A 6000-nucleotide genomic window follows, 5' to 3' on the forward strand; every position below is an offset into this window, starting at 1 on the left:
GGATGGGTCACCCAAAATGTCTCTGTAGCCCCTCTGGGTGATTTGTTTAATTAAGACAATGTAACCCTGAAATATTAGGCACAAGCAGGAAAATGCCTTTCCACAGCCTGTTTTTCTTTCTAATAATGTTCATTTCTAGTTATCAGATAACTACATCCAGGAAAGCACAAATTTTCCTTTCAATGAAAGGAAAAAAAAATAGAAATGTTTGCCTCTAGGCATGACTGGAAATGTTTTCATTTTCACTCCTCACTACCTGCTCCTATTTGACATCTCTCTGCATTCATGCCCCCTCAGGGCAAATGGTAGAGCACACCCAACATTCTGTCTTTGGGGCTGAGAGGTGTCTGACAAGCACCTTCATCTGGGGGTGTAGAGATTTCACTATCTCACTCATGCACCTGAAATGACTCATTCTGACTTTCCAGCTCTGGTAAAGTTGCTTGAGCTCTTGATTTTCCGACAGTGCTGTGATTTTCAAGTGAAAATCAAATGTCTCAGGGCCAAGGCAGGAGCCTTTTAACTATCAAGGGATGTAACAAAAGGTGCAGACAGAGGCAGGTGAGCCCTGTGCTCCCCTTTTTGCACAATCCAGCACAATCCACCTGCCTGCAGGGTATGGAGTTGGCACTAACTGACAAGAAAGAGAAAAAGGAAATTTCCTTCAGGGACAAGAGTCTTCAATGCCACTTAAAAGACTGGTCATTTTTAAAGCATAGACATAAAAAGCGTTTTAAAGCATTTTAAAGCATTAGACATAAAATTTCATGTGCTTTCATGAGAAATTTTCCTCTATCTTTTTATAAATTATGTGAGGGGGTTTTTTTCTTAGACATTATCTTATATATTAATCCTAGGTTGTGCTGCAAACACCAATTTGGGTAAAGAATCTGGGTCTTCCTTTAAAAAAAAAACCAAAATAAAATACCAAGCGACACCTCTCCCTTCACCCAGTGGCACCAGAAATGTTGTCAAGGTGGGTCTGTTGTGAAAAGCAGCCCATACGAACAGAATCTTTTGCTTCATCTCCTTTTTTTGATCAGATTTTTCCTGCTCTGCTGCCTCGGTGTACAAAACAGCAACGAAATATTTCTCTTTGCTTTTCAATCTTTTTGGTCTGCAGAGATCATGTTACTAAAAGCCAGTTTATGGCACTCTAACGCTGTTATTGTCCATCAAGCTCCTATCCATAATGAGTCTGTGCGGCTCCCAAGAGGCAAGTGAGAGGAGGGGAGAAGGACGTGGGTGGGAGAGGTGTCTGTCTGTCTCTTACAGGTGGGGATATGGGGGAAGGTTTCAATCACCCGATCTTGGTGTCTAATCAAATGCCAACGGGGCATGAATAACATTATTGACAAGCTAAATATATTTAACAGGCAGATCACTAAAACACTGGGACCAAAATCCAACTGTGCTCTGGTTTTTTTCAACACATGCACTCCAGTGAATTTTACTTCAGTGAAAACAAGGAATTGAACTTCAGAGCATGTGGGAAAGAGGGTTTGAGGACTTTAGTATTCTCTTGCGGTGGTTTCTAATCCAGACACCACAGTGCTAAGTAGATGAGGACAAATGCTTAATCAAAACACTGTATTTAGCTTATAAAGACTTCTCCATTTCTAGTGTTTGATTCCATCGAAGAGAAAGAACAGGCAGCACGCACAGCAAGCCATTAAAACTATCTCAGTCTTAGTAACTGAGACAGTTTCATGGCTGAGATGGAAGGGCAAGACAAGCTCTTCTATCTACAAGGACCCTGCTTTTGGCTTCCCATGGGAGCACAGACTCACCTCTAAACACATTTTAAGATCAGAGCTGTAATTATAACTTAAACATACAAGGTTTCTTAGTTGCACAATCTAGTGCTTAGGAGAGAGAGAATTCCTAATGTGCTGTGTACATAATATGAGACTAATCACTAAACACAGGGGAAACGAGGAAAATGTCCTGGGAAGTTTCAAAGTTGATTTTGTATTAAGCAAAAGAAATAGGAAATTCTTTTCCAGTTTCTAGAGTATTTTTTTTACTCCACTTCTAAAAATAGCTGTTGCTTTACTCCATTACAATGTTTTTTTAATTGGACCTATTTCATTACAAAGTTATGTACTTAAACACATGCTTTTAGTACTGCCTTGAGACTCTGAATGTTTTCTTTACAACTTAAAGGTAAAAATGCAACTTTTTTTGATAAAGACCTCCAGTGAAGCTAATCTATGGTGACACCTTGTGGGAAAACACAACCTCAGACTTACAGGACTAAGTAAGATCCTGTGTGACTGAGGGATGAAGAGGAGGACCAACAGTTTTATTTGAACAATAATGCTCCATCTACACCCTTTGAAAGGACAGTAACATCAAAATTTATAAAGTTTGGGACTACTTCTAAGCAGAAGAGCTTGGAGAGACATTTGAGTCCAATTCTTCTGAAAAGCAAGATGAAAAAAATTCTATGAATGTTCTGATCCTCATTTTTCTTAAGCTTTTCCCTTGTGCCATCATTAATACTGGTGCAAGATAAATGTGCAGTTATGCTACACTTTGCCTCGACTAGACCTCTTAATTCTGCTTTCTATTTTCAAGCCTTTGGACAAACTCCTCTTTCTTGCTTTCTCCTCTCTTCTTTTTCTCCTCCTTTTGTTCCCACAGGTGGTAGGTAGTAGTTTGTGCTTCTAAAGGTATAAAACCCCTCAGGCTTAATATTGGTTTGAGAAATCAAAAGGTGGTGTGGGATAAAGGCTTGTGCCAGTGCTCTTTTGCTGCCTGAATTGAAAGCTCTCTGCAATATTTCTGGTCTGAATTCAGTTTAGCCCTCAGTATTAGTTTGGAACTAAGGGAATGTTCACCTGCAACATGAAAACTCGAGAGGCTCAGCTTGGAAAAACTGATAGATTTGGAAATAATGTCCATGCAGTTTGAACTGCATCAGTTTTGTGTTGGTTTATGGGAATCCCATCCCGAGGCCTTTCCAGTCTGGAGTTACTTATTGGCATGTATCTGTCTGACTTTAATGGACTCTCTCATACTCTGGGAATTTTGGTATGAATGCTGATGGGCCTGGAGCCTGAGGTAGAGAGTTGACAGCTAGTAGCAGTTTGTTTTTGAAGTAAAACCACCAGTTCTGGCCCATTTGGGACAAGATATTGTACTGATAATAGTGAAACTGGACTTGCATTTCCTAATTTTTCAGCAGAGAGTAGGGAACTGATATTAAATCTTTAGTCTAGGGGAAAGAGGAAAAACATTTTAACAACTTCTCTTTCTCTACAACTCACAATTTCAGCAAAGATATATCCAAAAGTTTGAAAGTTGGTGCTAAAATGAATTAAAAGAAAGCAGAGATAGAGCAACAAGTCATATCACAGAATGAAATATTAGATAGAGTTTATTACTTCTTTCATGCAAGTTGTTCTCCTCTCAGAAATGCCATAGAAAATTCCCATGCAATCAATCTTTCCTATCTTACATGCCAATTTGTTTGCAATTACTTGTTCTGCTCAGGTGACCTCAGTGACCATTTTTAGAGGTGGTTATCTTTTCCTCTTTCTGCCTTTTTTGGCAAAGAGAAATGCTGCATTTCCATTATTACTGTAGCTACACCAAAGCAAACATGGTTTGATAACATTGTGTGAGTTTTTTCTTTTTTTTTTCTCTTTTTTTTTCTAAAAAATTAAAATCACTGGTTTGCTTGCTAGTTTTAATATAGTCTACTGTAAATTTGAGAAATATCTCTACAACATATTTCCTAACTCACTTCCATTTGAAGGTCATCTTGAACTCAAGCTGAGTTCATTCTTGGATAATTTATATTCCCTTTTTCCGTGCAGCCCTGCACTGTGCCACACTCAAACCCTTGGTGACCCACCAGCTCTCGGCCAAGATGCTGTCCATATACTGAACAGTTCCATGCATTCCTTTCCTAACATGCCCTCCATTTCCTAATGAGCCTTCCTTGGAGAGCTCTAGTGGTGGGAGCTGTCCCACTGCAGAGCCCTGGGGTGCCCCCTCTCTGAGGAGCACCTCGCTCAGGAGTCAGCAGCTCCCTGGGAGCCTCTGAGGCACAGGACAATGGAGATGCTCAAGGAGAGGGCAAACCCCAACTCCCAACACACCAACGTCCCGTCCCAACGGAAGCTGAGGGAGTTTGAGAGCTGTCCCAGTGGGAAGATGTGGAATGTGAGGAACTGTCCCCATGGGGATTGGAGAGATACCAAGAACTGTTGCAGGCATTGCTGAGCTTGGTCAGTCTAAATGTCCTGTATTGTGCAAAATTCCCCTATTCCAATCCTCACGTTGCTGAGGAGGAATTGAGATCCTGGCAGCCTCTGCAGCCTGTGTGAAGGGAACCTTCTACTTTGTGGAGGTCAAGGGGTGATAAAAGAAGACAGTTGTGTTTTTTTTCAGTGTTAATACATAGAATTGGGCAATTGCCCTCCCCACTAGTGGTGTTACTTTTTTGGTGCACTTTTTGCTGCCAAAAAAATGATACAACTTCTTCTTTTTCTCTTTCTTAAAAAAAAGTAAAATTTACAGACAATTTCCAATTAAGCAAAAGTCCTAAAAATATGTCCACTTGGGTGAGGAATTGGGCAGTTTCAGCCTCAGTCACCATGAGGGCACCTGCCAGGTTTGGGCTGGGCAGTGTTGGACACCCATGAGATCGTGGTTATGCAAGTGGAATGAGGCAAGAATAAAACCAGGATGTTGCTACAGTTTCCCCGTGTGCTGTCCTGTTCCTGAGAAGTGCTGGACAAGAGGGAGATGGGGTCAGGAAATCTGGAGAGGAGTCTCTGTTCCCTCAGGCCCCGATCTCTGCTTGGTGTGAGCAGGGACAGGACCCAGGGAAGGGCTGAAGCTGGGACAGGGCAGGGTCAGGTTGCATCTCAGGACAAGGTTCTTCCCCCAAAGGGTGGTGGGCACTGACCAGGCTCCCCAGGACAGTGGGCATGGCCACAAGGCTGCCAGAGCTCAAGGAACATTTGGACAGCGTTCTCAGGGACAGGGTGAGATTGTTGGGGTGTCCTGGGCAGGCCCAGGGCTTGGACTGGATGATCCTGATGAGTCCCTCCCAGTTCAGGATATTCTGTGATTCCCTGATTATTTCTGCTGCCAACACCCACCGTGCTCCCGAGATGGACCAGGAACAGAGGAGCAGGATTGGAAAACTCAGAATCTTTTCTGAACAGATTGTGCCAACCCACCCATAAGGGAAAGGGAGCAGAAAGAGTCATAAATGCTTGAGTTGGGAAGGAGCGACGAGAGTCAGAGTCCACAAACAATTAGAGACTTCTATTAACCATTTATTTGTTATTATTGTTATTCCTTATTATTGTTGTTTGCTATGAAAGAGAGGGAAAGAAAGAGAAAAAGTGATCACCTGTGTGCTTGTTGCACCCAGAATCCAACACTGATCCAGCAGCAGTCCTTGTTGCAGTGTTGATCCAGCTGATGGGATGTTAATCCTGGTTCCTGTGTTCATGCGCCTTTGCCGCTCTGGCAGATGGGACGTACACTTGGGCTCCTCCACAGGGCCGGCCTTTGGCCCGGGGCAGGCTGGGAGCTGGGGTTCCCCTCTCTCCTCGTCCGTCCCCATCGTCCTATTATTGTCCTATTATTGTCCATCCCATCTCTGTCGTCCTCTCCTTGTCCATCCCATCTCCATGGAAAAAGAGTGAGAGCGAGAGCCATGTCGATTGTCCTGCAGAGAGAGACAGAGAGAGAGCGAGACTGAGAGAGCAAATGAGAGTGTTTGAGAGAGAGAGAGAGAGAAGGGAGCTCCTCCTGGGGATGAAAAAAAAGAAAGAAAGAGAGAAAGGAAGAAAGAAAGAAAGAGAGAAAGGAAGAAAGAAAGAAAGAAAGAAGGAAAAAAGGAAAGAAAGAAAGAAGGAAAGAAAGAAAGAAAAAAGGAAAAAAAGAGAAACAAAAAAGAAAGAAAAAAAGAAAATGAAAGAAAGAGAAAAAAGAAAAAAGAAAAAAGAAAAAAGAAAAAAGAAAAAAGAAAAA

This window comes from Corapipo altera, unplaced genomic scaffold, assembly GCF_003945725.1.
Source record: "Corapipo altera isolate COAL_440 unplaced genomic scaffold, ASM394572v1 0, whole genome shotgun sequence".
In the NCBI taxonomy this organism is placed as follows: Eukaryota; Metazoa; Chordata; class Aves; order Passeriformes; family Pipridae; genus Corapipo; species Corapipo altera.